Here is a 20,103-nt window from a genome sequence, read left to right as displayed (position 1 = left end):
TGGGGATGGGGGGGGGGGAGGCAACTGCAGAGATCTTGGCGAGAGGACATGAGGCTCTCAGAAACATGAGCATCTTTGAGGAGTGTACCTCTTTAAAAACACTGCCCAGTTATTATAGTTCATGGAAATAAGTACCCCAAAATGGTGCAGGAAGACGACTAGGAAGAATGAGATTCTTCATGTGAGAAAGAAGCCCTGATTTATTGAGGGAGGTGGCACTGGGTCTCATAAAAGAGTGGACACCCTCCTCCCCCTCTCCATCGTCCAATAGAGCTCTGGGCTCTAGTGCAGTGCCTGGATGGTGGCAGCCTGCATCCTGAATCACAGCCTCAATCCTCGCCTCTTTAGGACGGGCGATCGAGTCATTTGCCAGAACAGGTTTTTAGTTTTGTAGTAAATAAGAAGTTTCGGTCCATATGCCGGCTTCCGGAATCTGTTAGTCTGACACCCTTGCCATGACCTGACACTTGTGGTGGCCATTAGCGTCAGTTCTGAGGTTAGGCTTTTGATCAGGGTCACTGCTATCATTAGTATTTGGACCAGTGACACACACCTCTCTTCTGCATATATGACAGGAAGGCAAGCAAAGGTAGCAAGGGGGGCTTGGTTAATTACTTGGTAACCAAGAAAGTTAAGTGGAATTAACCTCATTTTTATTAAGTTTGTGCTATATGCCCAATATCATTGGGGGTACACAGTCGTGGGTCTCAGAAAAGTAATCTAATCCAGTCGAGGCACTGGGGTTGGACTATAAATTAGTATATTCTGTTTGGTGGGTAACATTACAGTATATATCAACATGAGCACATTCTCTGAGTCTGTGGTTTTCTTTCCAAACATTTGTCCTAAGGAAGTAATAAGAAATTTATGAAAAGATTTAGCTGCAAGGATATTCACATAAATATTATTTATAACAGCAAACCACTGGAGACATCCTAAAAATGTCCAAAAATAGGGCAATGATAAATAAACAATGACTTTCTCATAAGATGGCCAATATAATTATGTTACAGATGACTGTTTAATAAAATAAGAAGATGCTTACAGTGCAATGTTAAATGAGAAAAGCCAAGCTGTAAAACAATATGTACAGAATGATCTCATTTTGGTAAAGGGAAAGAGGTCATGTTAAGCATATAAAATGTTTGGAACAAAGACATCAAACTACCAACAGAGAATGCTATCTCAGAACTGCAGCATCGGGCTATACTTTTTCTTCTTCATTTTCCCATATTTTGTAAAATCTCTATGTTTATTCATAATATGTACATGATCACACAAATAAATATTTGTTTAAGCTAAAATCTGAGAAGAACGTATGAGAGTGATAATACATAGCCAAGTGCTAAAAAAAAAGCCAATAAAAGTCTTAGCTGGGACAACGAGCACAAGAAGTTTTCGCAGAGCCAGATGGATTCCCCAAAAGCCACCTCCGCTGGTCTCACAGCCGCAGAGGGGCAGCTTGGCTCCGCCAGACGAGGTTCTTCTCCTCAAAGTCCCAGCTTCCTGTCCCCACGTGGAGACAGTAACCGGCAACACTTGCCCGTGGTCTCAGCAGCTGCTGCCCCGGCCCCCTTCCCTGTGAGTGGGAGAAGGGGTGGCTCCCTGCCAGTGCTGAGGAGGGGAGGGCTCAGTGCTGGGAAAAAGCAGGGCACACCAGAGGCAGTGAAGTCCCTGTCTGTCTCTAACAGGCCTGCTCACATTGCTCACTGTGAAAACAGATGTGATTCCATTTGAACCACGGAAGCCACTCTAGGTTCATTCATGGCTACGGGTGTGGGGACTCAGAGAGGACAGCGGGGCTGCCCTAAACACATGTCGTAAGCACATCTGATTACTTCCATCCCTGGAATGCGGTTTTGCTGGCAGGTTGGGAACTGTTTTTGTCAGAGTTCCCAATATTTACAGCTTAATAACTGGCCTAAGAACTGTAAAATCTGCCTGGCTTCTGCACTCTCTGTTATTTTGTTTCATGATTTTGCGAAAGAAATGTATTTTGCAAGATACAAGGCACAGCTTGTAGAAACTATGGTACAATCCCCGCAATCTTGTCTTGAGGAGCAGGGGGAAATGGAAAAGGAAATGGAGATAAGGAAAGAGAAGGGGAGGAATGGAGGGATGGGCAAAAGGCAGGTGGAGAGGAGGAGGAGACAGAGAGAGACCCTCTTCCCTAAGGCACTTGTGTTTGTATCTTGAATTAAGGCTGGGCCTTGCAAAAACTCAGTGTGGCATTTAATACCACCCCATTTCTGGGATTACATGTAATGAAAAGAGGGCCATAAGACAAATAGCTGTGTCTTGGAACTTACAAGAGGGATGTCTCTGCAACCTAACTCAGGGCCTGAAGCTTCAAAGCTTCCTCTGCTTGTAACGGCCAGGCTGGGACACTGCCTGGTGGGATCTACTTGGGGATTGGGGCAGGTATATATTGAAATAGTTTACTGAGGAAGAAAGGAATATGAGCACCTTGCTGTGGACAGAGGGAAGGCGGTAAAGTGGCACCGACTGCTCGGTGAGGGCATGTGGATTCAGGAGCTGGGGGCAATGGTTCTTTTGCAGAAATCTCCACTACAAACACATCAGTATAGTGGGCATGGCAGTGTTCTTTGGTAAGTCATCTTTGTATGGTCAGAGACAGTCTACAAAGTGTCCTGGAGGTTTCAGCTTAAAAGCAAAAAAATAATTTCACTGATAGGACAAGATGTCCTCTCTGATTCTGTTAGTTGTAGTGTACATCCAAATGGATGTATTATTATAATTAGAGAAAACACAATATTTTTTTCACGAGTGATTATGTAAGAAAACCTTTCACTCTTTCACCTTAGCTCCCCTCAGAGGGAAGGAGGAGAGGCTGAGTGTTGAGTGCGAGGGCGGAACACTGTCAGGAATGCGCACGGTGGACACATGGAGTGGAACTTGGATCTGAGCCACAGTGTCGGTTTTAGGGTTCTCATTCCTATGAGCAAGTATCCCAGCGTGGCACTCAGATGGTATTAAAGAAACAAGCCTAAGAAAAAAACTTCAGGAGGCCAGAAGAGCGCCTTAGATTATCCCGCCGGAATCTTTCTCTGACTGAGGTCACACATGGAACATGAGAGCAGAGAGATGAGCTTCTGCCTGTGCTCCGGTCCTGGGGCTCCCAGTGTGAGGGCGAAGGGGAGTCTGGGGTGAGCTTATAGCAGATGCTCCATGAACACCTTTTCTGGGCAGGGGTGCAAATATCTTTGATTAATTTATAAATAGCATGTGATTCCTGGAATTTGTTTATACTATATATAACATGTCCATTGAAATGATTCAAAATCAGTTTTTAACTGAAACAGTGTTTTTCGCTGTAAAGCTGATTCCCCCTCATCTGTAGAATTCAGAGACCTGGTCTCTCCACTCCACCTTGTGCCATGTGCTGCGATGAGCCTGTTCTGCAGGAGGACCGTACCCAGACGGGTTACTCACTAGAGTTGCCTGGGGAGCATTAAGAACACTGATGCTTGTGACTGGCCTCCAAAGGCTACGATTCAAATGGTCTCAGGTATAGCCTAGGTTGTGAAATCTTTAAAAGGTCCTGGGCAATTTCAGTGTGCAGACAGGTTTGGGAACCACTTCTGGAGGCTTTTTATTTCTTTTGCTCTCTATTTCCTTCCTTCCTTTCTTTTTAAAAAGCTATAGGCAATCCTGAGTAACTTTTCTGATCCATTCCTCTCTCAGTAGTCATGATGGTTAGGGGTCATTTACCATGGTGTGTGCCTGAATGAAATTTACCAGGCTCTGCACAGCATGTTTTAAATTCTGTCCTTTTTCTCTCCTACTTTTATTTTTTGAGCATCAGAATTCCCAATTTTTGAGGTTTCAAACTGCTCCAACTCAGAGATGCTTGCAGATCTCACTCTTCCCAGCTCTTCTTTACCCTCCTTTGAGCCATTCAAAACTTAGGTTTAGCCTCCCAGAATTTTGCAGAAATCCTCCTTTGAAAACAGTGTCTGAAGCATGACTTTGTGAACCCATTCAGACTAAAAGTAAAGCCCCAGGCAGAGAAGGGACAGTGTCCACAGCCCCAGAGGAAGAAGCCCAAAGCCTCGAAAGATGACAGTACCCTCTTCCTCACTGTGCAACAATGTACAAATACCCTTAAAAACTCTTTTATCTTTTTTGACATGGGTGATCAAGTCAAATTTTATTAAAATACGAAAATATTTTAAAAAACCCCATTTATGGTGCACTTTGTGTGTGTCCTGTGCGCACACACGCTGGGTCCATTAGGTACCCAGCATGAAGTGTCAGTGAGTGAGCGGGATTCAGCGCCCACCCCTTGATGACCTGGGTCACTTAACATCCACATTTGCTAAAGAGAAAGCAATGTTTGTTAATAGATTTTTTTACCTGAGGAGCATATTCCCTTTCAGATTTGATCAATATTCAAGTTTCCTAAGATATATCACTGGGCTTACTATGTTTAAAACACCTGAGATTATATTCAGGGAGATTTTCGTGTTGGTTTTCAAAAAGCAACTCTTAGAAGGCTCTAACTAGTAATGCACCACCTCTTCACCTTCCCCGGAGGTGCCTCTGGTATCGGGAACAGCAAAATACAAAGATGGACACTGAGATGCCATCTTCGTTTGCCTGCTTCTCTAACTGGGAGGGTAGACTGGCTCTAAGTACGTGTGAAGCCCTGGGGAAAACCATTCCTTCCTCACCTGAGATACTACTCAAGTGAGAAACCAGTCCACCTGGAAAGGCCACCTAAGTCCCAAGTGAGCAGCCATTGGGAGGCGAAGGGTGCTGGGGGCAGCAGGGAGCCGACCTACTGCTCAGCAGCAGAGATGCGGAAAGGTTTCAGGCTAATCACAACGGTTAGACTCACTCTCCTTCTTCAAACCTTCTATCATCACCCACTGGAATTAGAAAGAAATCGCAAACACCTCTCAAGGTCCATAGAAGTCTCTAATTTGGATCTCTCCAACCTTATTTCCTACCTTCTTTCTCTCTTATTTATCAAGCTTCTTTTTGTTCCAGGAATAGGCCTACACTGTGTCCACCTCAGGAGGATGGCGCCAGTGGTTTCCATTGCTGGGCCTCTTCCTACGACTTGTCCTTCAATGTGACTTGTCCTTCAATGTGCGTCTGTTTCATTGTATTGCAGATACTTTTCCATGACCTCACTGCCTCCCACCTTAAGGCATAAGCTCAGAGCATGCAATGACTAAGTGCACTTGACCTGCTTTGGATCTGCACAGGCGCTCTGAACTCTGTAGTAACTGGGTGCTGATAAGATAATGGGGGCTACTGATCAACCCCCATTCCAAGAAAATTGGTGGCATGGATGGCCCCCACCTCAGCAGCCCACAGACTATCCCTGCTGGGTACACTGATTTACAAGTATAGACAGGCAAGGCTGCTCCTTCCACTTGCCTTGCAATACTGATACTCATAGGCATAATTTGTCAGTACATTATGCCATGATAATTGCTTTGGGTCTGCTTACTGCCAAGACTTTAGTTTTAGCGAAAGCATTAGACATGCAACAGAAGAAAGAACGAGAACATTATGCCCTGAAAATAAAGTTATTAGAATGGAAGGCATAAAGGGATGAAAGCTCACGTTGAGGCCGACACAAAGTGACTTTGGAAGCCATTTCAAGTGAATGCCGTCACAGGCAGAACTGAAGTAAATTGCAATACTAACGAAATGCTAATGCTTTGCATTTTTATCATTATCCTCCATGAGCTGTTTTCCCTCTGCAAAGTAAGACAAATGGCTGTCAAGTCAAAGCTCAGAGTTTTTTCTTTAGAGCTCTGACTGAAGGCGGGGCCCTTGAAAATGGTGGGGCTGCCAAGAATGTGCTCAGTCTTCAAAATAGATACTATGCTGAAAGTGATGTTTTCAGATGCCAACTGTATAATCCTGGGACTTATATGTTATTTACATGTCCTTGGCACCAAGGAACCAATGCTTACAATGCTATCATTGCTGCTCCTGAATGGGTTTTAAATGAGTATAGTGACACACCTTTAAAGTCTGCCTCCTGAGCTGGGGCTGTGGTCCTGAAATAAGTCTTTCCTTTATTTCTGTGTGGACTTTGGTCTCATTACCACCATGCTCTAATCAAACAATTGAGCACACAGACAAAACCATTTTTCCTGTATATGTATCTATATGTACAAAGATTATCTATCTATCTATCATCTATCATCTATCTATCTATCTATCTATCTATCTATCTATCTATCTATCTAAATTGCCTGCTTGACAACTCATCTTGAGTATTTATGAGGTACCTCCAAAGTCAAATTTATATTTTTCCCTGAAATCTATTCCTCTTGGAAATAACTCCACTACCACCACTATTGCCAACCCCATTATTAAGCATTAGAACTCCAGATATACACCATTGTTTCCATCCCAAAATACTTCAGAAGAGGTTAGAGTGAGTAGGTAATCCACCCAGAGTCACACAGACAGAGTGATAGAGCCAGGATTTGAGCTCAGGCAGGGTTATTCAGAGCCTGTTCTGTTACCTACCATCTCCTTCCTCCTTCGATGGTTTTAACCCTCATTGAGCTACTTTAATCAAAATTGTGGTGTTGCCCTTTACACCTCCATCAACTTTATCCCTCACCCCATACACAATGTGGCTACGTGTTCTATCAGTCTCCTGGAATCCATTTACTTCTGTCTACCACTGCTACTACAGCTCTGCTCTAAACCACCATCAGTTCCTATGTTGACAGTTACTGCAATAGGCTTCTAATGAGTCCCCCGGACAGACCTTGTTTCAAGGTATCATAAACAGAAAGACCATGAGAACAATGAAATCATGTGGTACTATTTGGTCAGAAAGCATTCATCCAGATAATCTAGAAAATGTGTATTTTTAAAAATTAGAGTATTGCTATGAACAATTTCAAAACACTTTAAGTCTTGAGTAGATCCATTAACCTCAGTGGCCAACCTAACCCAAACTCATTCTTAAGATGACAGCTTCCAAGTTGTTCCTCAGGGAATTATTCTCTGACCCTAAGAAGAGATTGGATCCTCACAGCAGCCAATACACCTTCATAATGCTCACTGTTGTAACTGTGGGACTGATATCTGCTTCCCTAACTGAAAGCTTCATAAGGGCAGGGGCTGAAATGTTTGTCTTTTCACTAATGGTCTCATTACCTACTAGAGTGATTGACAAATTATAAGTTTCAAATATCTGTAGGATAAATGGAATTTGTCCATAATTTGAATAGCTTTAATATTTTCTAATTCTAAAAGTAATAGGTATCATGTAGATATTTCAAACCATGAAGAGAAAGTTAAGAAAATAAAGTCAATTCCTTTCCATTTTTTCTTCAAATTGTTCTTGGCCCATATCTATTTTCATCTGTAGAAAACCAGCTTTGGGTGAAGTGCTGATTAAACAATGTGTATGTAACTGAAAATCTATGGATTTTTTTTCTCCCTCATTGGGCACCAAATATGTTTAAATTCAGGAAAAGGACATAATGCTGACCTTTCCCTCATTCTTTTCTACCATACCGAACTTTTCAAAATTGTATCCTAATTTAATCTGGAGAGTTTAAGGCATATCCCTCTAAATACTGGCTCTTCCAAACTCACCTCCTCTTCTACATTCCTTCCCATCCTCTCCATACCTGGCTAGACAGGTAGAATCAGCTGCATTATAGAATATAAAACTGAGGGTCCAACCATTTGTGTTTAGCAAATATAAAATTAAGTAAAATAGCATAAAATAGTGAGAACAAAAGAAAAAAATTAAATAATAAAAAAGAATCCAACTGTTATTTTCTTAGCTCACTTGAGTTAGGGGATATGAGTCTTTAGTACCCTTGGACATTCTTAGTTTTTATCTTAGCCTTTCAGAGTGAGACTATCTCATTGCACACACGGTCAATTTACAGATATATACTCAATTTTTACCATATAACCTAACCTTGGAACCTATCCTCTGAATAACATTTTATTCCATTTAATATTGTGTTTTTTGCTCTTTGCTTTTGCACATGGTGTTACCGTAAGATGGCCTGTTCTTCCTCCCATTTACTACGTATTCATTGCTCAAGGCCCAGCTCAAATATCACTTCCTCAGTGAAACTATCCTGATCAGAGTCCATCCAAACGTCTACTGGGCCTTTCCTGTAAAACTGTGTACCTTTGTTGGCTGCTCCTGGCATCTAGCTCTCTCTGCGGGGAGACTAGTTGTCCAGCGTCAGAGCTGGCCTGCACGCTCCTCAGGATGAGGGTGTCATATGCATATTTGTATTCCTGGTGGTTAGCGCTGAGTCTGAGCAGTCCTTCAATGACTTATACTCAGTTACAAAACAGAGCCTCATGAGATTTCCTTTGATCCATAGTTTATTAGAACATCTATGATGCATCTATTCTATTCTATGTTTACTTCAAAGTCCATCCCTCACTGGATTACTTGTTTAATATATTTGAGCTCTATTCTGAGGAATAATAGTGAATCTTAAACTAGAGTTTAAAACTTTCTGAAGTTCTAGACTGCCAGGGTCTCAGCAGAGCACACCCATCTCAATGTCAAATGTCAACTACATAAAAAAGGATAATTTAGATACATCACCAGAAACAAAAGCATTTATTTTCTGTTTGGTTCCTGATAAACTGCCATTGTTTACTGTTTAATAATCACTGCCATCTGTCACTTAACTTCTTCATACCATCTGTCACTGCACAGCAGAGCAAAACTGAGCCATACCTCTTCTTGTTGGTCAGATGTAGTGAGCTCTGGGTGAATGACTGTTTCAGAAAGCGATGTTTTGACTTCCTTGCTCAACTTTTCTTGTCACAGGAAGAATCCTATGTTAAGGCAAACAATCTACAACATGAGCCTCTCATTCTGTATATGTACAATAGAATTAACTTTCATAATTTGGTTTTCAGTCATAACTTCTATGTCATGAATTTTTCAGTCATAACTTATATGACTGAACATTTAAATATGAGGGGAAAGAAGACAGTATGACTGCCTCACCTCAGTACACACTCATGAGCAACTCAGTAGTGATCAACTCATGGTCAGTGTATTTTCATCTACATTCCCCTCCTTCTGCCTACCTTAAATTATTTTGAAACTAATCCCTGAGACCATATTATTTAATCTATAAATATTTCAAGGTCTTTGAAAAAACCTAACCACAATGCCATCATCACCCATTATGATACCTGTTAATGAGATAATTTACGTTCACTTGTTGAGCCCATTTTGATCCTGATGAAGAAGTGGATCTTACTTAGTATTTCCCTCTGAACAGCTCAAATGGCTTTTATGAATGGTACACAGGCTGGTTGGTTATTACAATGCCTACTTCTGGGGAAAAGGAAAACAACCCATTTCCTGAATCCTGCTTAACATTAAATTCCATTTTTGGAATAGGTACTATATTTCCCTACACACAGACAAGGTAAAGAAAAAGTCACAGGCATCTACACTACCACATCAAACTCAATAGCCATGCTTCTTGTTCAGCCCTGCCTAGGGTCACAAACCCAGATAATTTCATGCTGAATTTCCACTGTACATTTGAGCAATTAGTTTTACACACTGCAATAGTTCATTTTATAATCGCATATACCCCATAAACTTCCTATGAATATTGTTATTAAGAATGTGAAAAAGGTGGTTCTTAAGAAAACCTAAATGCCATATTTTTCAAAAGGTCACTATAGAATTCTTTTCCTTACACAGTAGAGAAAAAGGACAGTTATGAGATGAAGTGTTTTTTTTTTTTTTTTTTTTTTTGTTAGCCTAATATTGAATTTTCTATTGTTGGTACTCAGTCTCTCCTGGGAGTCTCTTAATTGAATGGGGCTTGAAAGGTTTTCATTGTGTTTTTCCTCCAGCCCTCATGAATTACAGACACAGTCAGAGTGAATACAGCTCTAATGGAAGATGCTGTCATCTCATTACTCAGTCTGGCCTCTGTCACAATTGCTCTTGCCTCTTAAGAGGCCGGCATGCTATCGGGTCAAGAAGAGGTCAATGTAGAAAGACAAGAAGCATCGCTCTTCACAGGGAGCAGAAAAGCAGTGGTAGAAAGAGATGGTACAGCCATCAACTAATGACTGTAGCATAAATTCTAGACTAATGTGTCCGAGCATTGAGTCAGATCTACACATTTATAGAGGCAAGACAGCATCACAGAGTATTGTGCTGGCTCCTAAAGGCAAGACAGGGAGAGGATGAAGGAGCTTATGGGATGAGTCAGGCACTAGCGACATGGCCTGCACGTGGTCACCTGCATGCCGGCGTTGTCTTTACACACATCACCTCACCCTGAAAACCTGAAAGTGCCAGCGATCAGGACTCTGACTACAGGCTGCAGCAGGATTACTTGTCATTTTCCCTCTTCAGTTTTGGATAGGCAGACTTTTTCTTGACTTGGCCTTATTCTCTCAAAGAATCCTCCTCGGCCTCGGTACCCTCATCTACCACCCACTTGTGTCAGATAATGTCCTCATCTATATATAAGAGCCGTCATTTTCAAATGAGCTAGAAACAGTGCTATATGATGCTTTGAACTTCTCAAGGTACTTTTCATGTGCATTCTCACTTGATACATACACACACAGACTCTGCCAAGGAGAGCTTTATTGCATTTGCTTACCACAGAGGTAGCAAAAGTAGGGAAAAGAATGGTGATTTGATCAGCTTTATTTACTGTGAGTAAGCTGGTATCAAAATGAAAATTTGGACAGGATCCTTAATTCCTAGTCCAATATTATTTCTACATTATTTCATTTAACAGGCTATTTTGTAAAACAGCCTCCAGATTATTGGGAAATAGTGTTCCAATATCCTTGGCAGATGTGATTTCAATGACATTCTATACATGTAATCTATACATTTATCATTATTATCTGATTCAATTGGGAGTAATAGTTTTAGCAATTGAAAAAATAGTTTAGCCCTGGCTGGTGTGGCTCAGTGGATTGAGCACCAGCCTGCCAACCTAAAGGTTGCTGGTTTGATTCCCAGTCAGGGTGCATGCCTGAGATGCAGGTCCCCAGCTGGGGGCATGAGAGAGGCAGCGGACTGAAACACATCAATGTTTCTCTCCCTTTCTCCCTCCCTTCTCTTCTCTCTAAAAATAAAATAAATAAAATTTAAGAAATGCAGTTTAAAGAGGACAATAATTAAAATGATATATATGTTCCTTAAAGAGGTACATTATATATTACATATTATACACACACACTTTCATTCATCAGTTTTGTGACTTGGGGTCAAGGGTTTTCCTTTTGAGTATGGGTTCTCCAGTCGACCTTTCTTGCATATCCCATTCTTAAAATGCACAGTCTACGATTTCCACTTTGGGCTTCTTTAAAGTTGAGTGAAAACTCAGGCCACTTGGAAGCAATCTGAGTGCAGATACCTTCTGTATTTTTATGATTTTTCTCCCAGTATTTTAAAATTGTTGCATCTATACATACTTACACAGAATTTTAAAGATATGTTTAGTTTTTACTTAATTTTTCTAGCTTCAGAAAAGGCATTTTGATCTTACACTTATACGTAAATGTGTTATTTAGTATTTTATTACACTGAATAGTAAAATATACAACCTGGGTAAAGGGTTTGCAGACAACCACGTGACTCTTGGGAGGCATGTGGCTCCACCACTGGGGGAGGTTCTCAGGCATCTCACGGACTGCTGGGCACATCATGGGCTGTCCTTGTGCCAAGGGAAAAAGAAACTGTCTGTCCACTAGGGAAGAGGGGCAGGTAAGGAGAAGGTGGCCAAGTGTTTCTGGTTTGTCTTTTCCTGGGAAGCAGCATTTTGGGGAAGAAAGAACATTTAGCAAGAAAAAGACGGTCAGAGCGCTGCCTCTGCATTTGATGGACTTCGGGAAGTTGTCTGACTACCTGGAACTCAGGCTTCTCAGTATAAAATGAAGAGAATAAACTAAGTCGTGGTTGCCTAGAGCACTGGGAATAGAAAGGATTGTTTGGCCTGGGCTCATTCAGCCCAGTGGAAAATCATGTCCTGACTGGCAATTTCTGCTGAAACTATTAACTAGCTAAATGGAAATTCTACAGATAAACTGATGTTTGCCTTTCCTCAGTTTAGGAAGAACTGAGGAAAGGATATTGATTCTCAGGTTCAAGTTTTCTGTAAACCTTTGTTATTTACTAAAATTAAAATTAAAGAAAAATATAAGGAAATTGTTGATCTGGCTTAATATGAGTTTGTTTTTATACTAGGCATATGTATTGGAAGTGATAATTTTTGGTGATAATTTTATTATAAAGCCATTTTCTGTTTGGAAAGTCATTCATTAAAAGAAGTGATGGCATTAAAAGAAAATGGCAATAGGTTATAGTGTTCTACAAAGAACATAATATGTGTAGGTCTTTATTCTCTAAGCAGTTTTGAGAACCTCTGGTTTAGAAGTGTGGTTCTCAACTGGGGCCAACTTTGCCCCCAGCAGACATCTGGCAATACCTGGAGACGTTTTTGGTTTTCATAATGTATGTGTATTTGTGTTGCTGGCATGTAGTGGGTAGAGGCCAAGGATGTTGTGATAGTAAACAGGGTAATTCCACAACACAGAATTATCTGGCCTAAATGTTAACAGCACTAACGATGAAAAACTGTGCCTCAGAGTTATGCTCATAAATGACATGGACACCTGATCAAATGAACATCCACAAGAGAATGTCTTCAAATGCTTTTGATGAAGATTTTAATATGTACTTCCAGATTTATTTTCAGAAAGAAATATAAAAAAATCTCACAGAATTTTAACCTAAATCTACCTTTCCATTAAATAAAAAACAAAAAAACAACTCCACTTAGTTTTTGAGAATCAGCAGGTTGAAAAGCACCTAATTATAATGCAATGACCACCTTTAGTTTATAGTTCAGCTCAAGTCATCAACTAAGCTTATCCAAGTGCCTTCCATTTTCCATAGCAAACACCCTCCATGCCTATAAAGTTCTCTCATCTCCAGGTGTGTTGTCATCACTGTGGATGGCAGCAGGGGACAGGCCTGTGGCTCTAGTCTACATTCCAAACAGTCCCCTGGTGCCATGTTGAGCGTACTGTGGGAGGTCAACACACTCACTGTGCCCTGTGATATACTGGGTAATGGTAAGCTATCAGTGGGAAATCAATTTATTTAAACTTCCTATACTATGTTAGCCTAGAAAAATTATTTCTAAGTGCTGTTGGTCTCACTAGCATTTTGTATTCTGCACTCAGAAGCCATTCAGGTCCATGGATCACCTTCATGGAGGCCTGAACAAAGCAGTCTGATTAAAAATGTTTTCATGTTCAATGTAAATAGAAGAAACAGATTAGGGATGTCACCCCTACCCCTGACACACTTCAGAAGTCAACAGTTCTTGTGCAAACTTTTAGGAAGGAGAAATGACTAAGGTGGGTACAATAATTTATAGGCCAAATCTATCATAACCTCAGTTAAATTCATTATTGACTTTATATTCATTTTGGGGAGGTGGTGGACAGGGAATGGGGAGAAGTTTGCTACAAGCATTGTATGATACAAAGTTGTATTGACACTGATGACTGTGAATGAGCTGTGCCCAGAGCTATGTAGTCCTATGTTAACTAAATAATCAAAGCGCTGTTCTGCTCAGTTGAGGAGGGGTGAGACATCAAGGTCATTGCTGTCACCCTACAGAACACATACTCGGTAAAGAACGGGTCTGCGTGAGCTAGATGGAAGTGTTTAAATGCTTGGATTTGTGGTTGACTGATTTTTAATTTTTTGACTCATAGGCCTAACTTTCAGTTTTTTAAAGATTGTCCCATTTTATGCTTAAGGAGCTGAAATTCTCCAGCATCATTTGCCAGGATACTGATTATGTGTAAGTGGGAGAATTTTTTTTACCAACAATAAATGTCTTGCACTGTGAAAATAGCAGCTTGACTCCCACATTCACTTAGCAGCGGGAGGCATGAAATGGATTGGCCTTTTTGAATTATTCCTGAAATGTGTTGCAGATGCATACAGATAGATCACTAAATATAAACCTAATTGCTTCTCTCTTTTGTTTTTGTCTCACTTCTAAGCAACTTATAAAAGCAAACTATTTATATAGGGTGAGTTCTTTATCATGTTCTTCAGAATAAAATTAAGTTGGAAGCAAAGCAATGTATATTCCCAAAATATGATCTGGTAAACCCTGTTGACTACTGAAATTTGTAACTGATAGGCTGCCAAACACTGTGATAAAGAATGCGAAAATACAAGGTAAGCTCAGAAGAAAAAATAAAGAATAAAAAGCACAGAGAAAATATAAAACTTCGAAATACCGGATCCCTTCTTTTTACCTGGTCCATCCTGAGAACCTCTGAGAATCCCCCACAGGGTGAACCCCACGGCCAGTCGTGACAAGGGAGAACATGATCGTACACAGCTCCCTTGGCCTGCTTGGCTGGAGGTGGGCCATGAATACCCGACAATCCCTTCCTGCTAGACCCTCTCATTTGTCCTCTTTATTCTATTTTTAGGCTAATACTGACTAGGTTTAGACAGTCAGAGAAACTCTGCACTCACTTTAAGTTCTGAGTCCAGGAGGTCATCCCATTCAAATCAACACTGCCACCAAGAAACAACCATTTAAAGTGAATCCACTTAAAATGGAATATAAATTTCAAAGAAAACTGAATAAAAGGGCAAGTAGAGACTTTTATTTTGAGAAATAAGATAAATTTATAAAAGTGAATTTCTTTCATCTCCATGTAATCCAATTTAGGTTATAATTGCAACTATGTTCTAATTCTTAGAGCAGACTAAAAATGAATCAGATGTTAACGGTCAGGGTTATAAAACTGTCCTCCAAATTGAGTGGTGTAGTACATGGCTTTTTAAAAGAAGATGCAAGAATATTTGAGGGCTCCAACATTTTTCCTGACAACTCTTTGAAATTCATATCTTTCTTTTTTTGAAGTACTTGTCATGTCATCATCCTTGTGGATTTCCCATTTCTCAGTTGTTAAATGGTCTGCCTCATCCTCCTCTGGCAATGGCTTTGGCATGTTTTCAGCTCCAGCATCACTCTCATTGACCTCATAAAATTCCTGCATATCATGAATCCTGTACAGTTTCACTGCGTAACTGACTTGTGTTTTACATTCTTCTTTCATCTCACTAGACCGATGAGAAAGGCACTAATGGCATGAGAGGAATATTTGAGATGGCACTAATCTTCAAGTGGTTATTTCACTAACATGTGGAATAATGGGATTTTTCTTTCTTCTACAATCCCCTAATTGCTGATGAAATTCCAGGTGGCCTGGACCTTTGGTACTTAACTTCAATTGGTTCTTGAAACTGCTTTACATTCTTTCAGACCTAGTATGTTGAACTGAAAATTTTTTACCAATAAGGAATCTGAAGCCTAGCGATACTGAGCCATTCCAAAGTCAGTGGCAGAACGAAGGCTAAGGCCACAGTTAGCCTAGTTCATGACTTTAGTCTTCAGACTACACAGCCATATTGATTCCCTATGAAGAATGAATTATAGCAGAGAACACTAGTAAACAGAAGGTATACGTATTTCTATTCTTTTTTTTTTTTTAGACACAAAGCTTTTTATTTTTTTTAATACTTTATTTATTTATCTTTGGAAGGAGAGAGGGAGAGAAACATCAATGTATGGTTGCCTTTCGTGCGTCCCCTGCTGGGAACTGGCCTGCAGGGAACTGGTCTGCAACCCAGGTATATGCCCTGACTGGGAAGCGAACCGCGATTGTCTGGTTCAAAGGCCCGTGCTCAATCCAGTGAGCTACACCAGCCAGGGCCGTATTTCTATTCTTGATCATGAAGAAAACCCAGTGTGGCTCTGGACAAGTCATTTAACTTTTCTGGGTGTCAGTTTTCTCTGAGGCCTTATACAATAGAAAATAGTTATAGTTTTTGATTTGTGGCCCCAAGGTCACCAGGAGAATCTTGCTACTACCCATTCAGAGAGTAGATATGCCAATTTGGACAGTCACAACACGATGCATAAACTGAATCATTGGTATTCAATGGTCAAGGTCCCCAGGAAGTGACTGCAGTTTAATGACAATTGGCTGAAAGGGAAACAAGGTCCTGTCATAGCTCTGTTCTCATTCCCAGAACTTCTCGCCCAAATCCAATGGAATTCCAAGATCTTGTCAGATATGACCTGATTTTTTTGTTAAGGAAACTAGAGACCATTAGGTATCTTTCTAGCACGTGTCTCTCCACTCTAGCCTTTCATTCTCTTTCTGTTCCTTGCCTCATGCTTCAGAAGGACAAGTTTCCTACTTCCAGAAGCCTGTCTTTCCACTTGGCTGTTAATCCTCTGGGATCCTGCTTGCTTAGATTTTCCCTGTTTTCTCATCATCAGTATCATCAATCTCTTCTTTTCCACAGATGCAAGGAATTATGGGTGCAGGAGAAGTCATCAAACCTGAACCAACACTTGGATCCTCACCTCCCTTCCTCTACTTCTCTGAAAAGCAGGACTCATCTGATTCACTAATACCTATAAATACTCTTTCTCCTCTTTTTAAAAGAAAGCACAGATGTCCAGTATCCTATACAGATCTTTATTCAACACTGTAATCAATCTAATGATCACCTTATTTCTTTCCTTCTGTACACTGCAAATTTTTTAAACAAGTCATCTGTGTCCACTGTCTCTTCTTGCCCACCACTCACTGTCCCTGTCCCCCTCAGAATCCCCTGCAGGGCTACTCATTGGAAGGTCCCCTACCCACTTGTAATTGTAAAATCACAGAAGCAAGAAATTTTAGAGCTAGAAGATATCTTTGATACTTACTTCAATTCTCTCATGTTACAAACAAAGAAGGGCACATGTACAATTTCACACGACCAGTGGTCTCATTTGTCTTGACCCCCCCTTGCAGTATTTGATATTGTAGACTCCTTCCTTTTTCTGAATATCAGCTAAAATATATAAACTATTGTCAATGATTTTCTTCCTCATTGGTTCAAATGGCCTGAGAAGCTTTCCTGAAACAAGCCACATTAGTCATGAGACAAAATGACAATCACATGTGTGTGTTTCCATCCAGATTCTTGAGTGATGTCCCTGTGACCCCTACGGACGACCCCTTCACCACATTTCCATTCATTTTCAAAATCATCAAAGTCTTTTGTTCTTGATGAGAGAATTCAATATAAATGTACTTAACCTTTCTCCTGTGCTGGAGGTGAGCTGTTTATACCCCAGAAAAAAATAACTTTATATACTGCTATTCTACTATTAGATACTCACTTAGTTACAAGACCATTCTAGTAACTAACATACCTTGCTGCCAAACATTTTTTCTCCTTTCTCCATAAGGACAGGGCATCATTTTTACTGCCAAAGATTTCTTGGATGTAGAAACGATAAGGAGCAGCAAGTCATCACTGCACAGCAGAATGGGGACATGGCGTTAATTTGCAAAGAAGAAACTAACCTCTCTTCCTGCTTTGCTTAGGGGAAAACAGTCTGGACCTGTTCTCAGGGGGTATGGAAATCTACTGGCTCTTTCTCAAGGTTCTCAAGACACTGTCCCAGGGAAGCATATCCTGAACATAGCAAGAAATGATTGTGCTCACGCCTGAGGTCCACAGGTGGTATACGACTCTCCAGGCACAAAAAGTGTCAGCCAAGCACAGTTTTAATAAAACTGTTAGGCTTTCATGTCCATGCAAGGGAATTGCCTTACCGGAAATCTCAAAGACAGTAAGGCCCATTTATGTGGAAAATACATTGTTCGTGTTATTCCTTTTATTCCTTTTGCAACAGGCAGCAATCAATAGTCTCTCCACTTTTTAATTACTAAAAAGAAAAGCCCCAGGAACTATGGAAGCAGCTGGTGTGGTATTTATTTGATGTTGATAAGAGTAAGCAAAAGCTTCACTAATTATATACATAAATAAAATATATAAATATCAATAATATATACTTACTGAAGATATAGATATTTACATCTATAAATGTATGTGTAATAAATAACATATATTTATGTATAAATATATAGTTATTTAGATATAGATAAATGAGATATATGTTTATATATGGTAAATATATAAAACACATGTATAGCCCTGGCTGGATGGCTCCGTTGGTTGGAGCACTGTCCCATACACCAGAGGGTATGGTTCAGGTTCGACTCCTGGTCAGGGCACATGCCTAGGCTGCAGGTTCGAGTCCCTGGTCATGGCGTGTATGAGAGGCAACCAACTGATGTTCCTCTCTCACATTGATATTTCTTTCTCTCTTTATCTCCCTTCCTCTTTCTCTAAAATCAATGGCTATATCTTTGGATGAGGATTAAGACAAAATACAATGAAAAATGAAAAAAACATAAAATATATATCCACCTATCTTTATCCATCTAATATATGTACAATAAAACACCACTTTATTTCGCCTCTTTGAAGGAAAATGGGCTGGAAGATAAAAACAACGATTCTAGTTGCACATGCAGTTATTTCCAGAATAAGGTAAGCTTTCATCATCTTCCTCGAATCTTTGAAGAATGGTTAGAAATCAAGCTTTAAAAAAAATCAGTCACAAAGTCACAAGTCAGTATATCCAGTGTGGGCCACCCACAGTCTGGTCCCTGCACTCTGCTTGAAAGAGAGCTTGTTCCAAACACTAGCTTTAAGGGACAGCATGTTGGGGTGGGCAAATTATGGTCAGGGAATTAGAATATGTGTCTTAACAGAAGAGGGAATTTAAATAAGCATTACTCTAGCATTCAGAATATTTCTCCCTGGTTTAGGGAGAAAGAAAATAAAAATGGATGATATTCTATCATATTGCAATCAGTAAAAAAACTACCTGCCTGGGGAGAACACCTTTATGAAAGTGAATTCCAAATTAAGACCTAGAATACATCATAGAGATGCACTGTAAGAAAAACTGGCAAACTCACAGTGCCTACGGTATTGTCACAGTGCTGGGTCTGTGGGGGAGAGGGAGACACGGTCCCAGCCCTGTTGTAACTCACTCCTGAGTGGAGACCCGTGACAAGGAAATGAATAATTATCAAACAACAGCACCAGAACTGTGCTTGAGGAAAATGCCATGTGACTGCTACTGAGAGTAGGGGACTCAAACAGCTAATTAAATTTCTGACTGGGGTGGGCGGGGGCGGGGCACAATTTGAAATAAATGCAACTATGTGGCTAGGAAAAGGAGACAAGCACGAGCTCCATGAATAATTCACTGCTCAGAGAGACATTAAAGCTCTTTCTTCTGTACTTCATTTCGGCAGCTTTAACCTATTTTGTGAGGCACCTGGCTTATTTCTGGAAGATACTGTAGACTTAATGTGTAGGAAAGGGTTTTGACCCTTTTAAATAAGTTGCTGACTTTGCAAATTGTGCTCCTAACATAATGTGGTATTCTGGGAAAGGGAGGTAATTTAAGAGACTTGTACACAATGGAAAATTTCTTCAGTGTTTCTAGTCAGCTCCTGGATTGACTGAATGAGGTGTGTTCATAAGGCACTTTAATTAATCAACTTAAAATATTAATCGCTTTATCAAGGTTTTTACCCTTCAGTAGCAGATAAGAGATGTATTATTCTTATCTCTGGGGATAAGAGATACTGTGGGATAAGAACAAAAAACAACTGTTGGACCAAAATCTTGATTAGTGGAAGTACCCAGGTTAACATAACGGTAACCAGAAAATTTTCCTTTGTTCACTTATTATTAGTCAAAAAGCATATTAAAAACTCACTGAAAAATGTTCTACCATTATTTGATGATTCATTATCTTGTACTGCTTCAAGTTAACATCCTTACCAACTAGGATTGCAGAACACAGCAGTGGAGAAGATCAGAGACTAGGTTGGAACAGAGATGACCCAGGGTGCTCCCTGGAGGCTATTTTGGGAAATAATCCCAAATATTTCTTATTTGATTAGCGTATACCATTGGGCAGTAAAATTACAGTCAATAGACTATTCCATTTCATTAAACATATTTTACTCTACATTTCAATTAAAAAAACTGAAAATGTTACATAACCGAAATAGTACCTTTTTATCGTTCAGAATTTAAAACCAATTGGAATTGTTTTAGTCTGGCTATTGCTATATGCCACTAAA

At 40.2% G+C, this 20,103-nt stretch overlaps 1 protein-coding gene across 2 annotated transcripts in view; it reads right to left on the bottom strand.

Moving 5' to 3' along the window:
• The window catches only part of CERS6 (ceramide synthase 6), a 297,599-nt gene that overhangs the window by 24,111 nt on the left and 253,385 nt on the right, over positions 1-20,103 (bottom strand). The gene's annotated exons all lie outside the window — the stretch shown is intronic.

This window comes from Artibeus jamaicensis, unplaced genomic scaffold (genome assembly GCF_021234435.1).
Source record: "Artibeus jamaicensis isolate MK-2021 breed Jamaican fruit bat unplaced genomic scaffold, CSHL_Jam_final contig_391, whole genome shotgun sequence".
In the NCBI taxonomy this organism is placed as follows: Eukaryota; Metazoa; Chordata; class Mammalia; order Chiroptera; family Phyllostomidae; genus Artibeus; species Artibeus jamaicensis.
The sequence above is the reverse complement of the archived record's forward strand: the minus strand, read 5'-3'. Positions and strand labels throughout refer to the sequence as shown.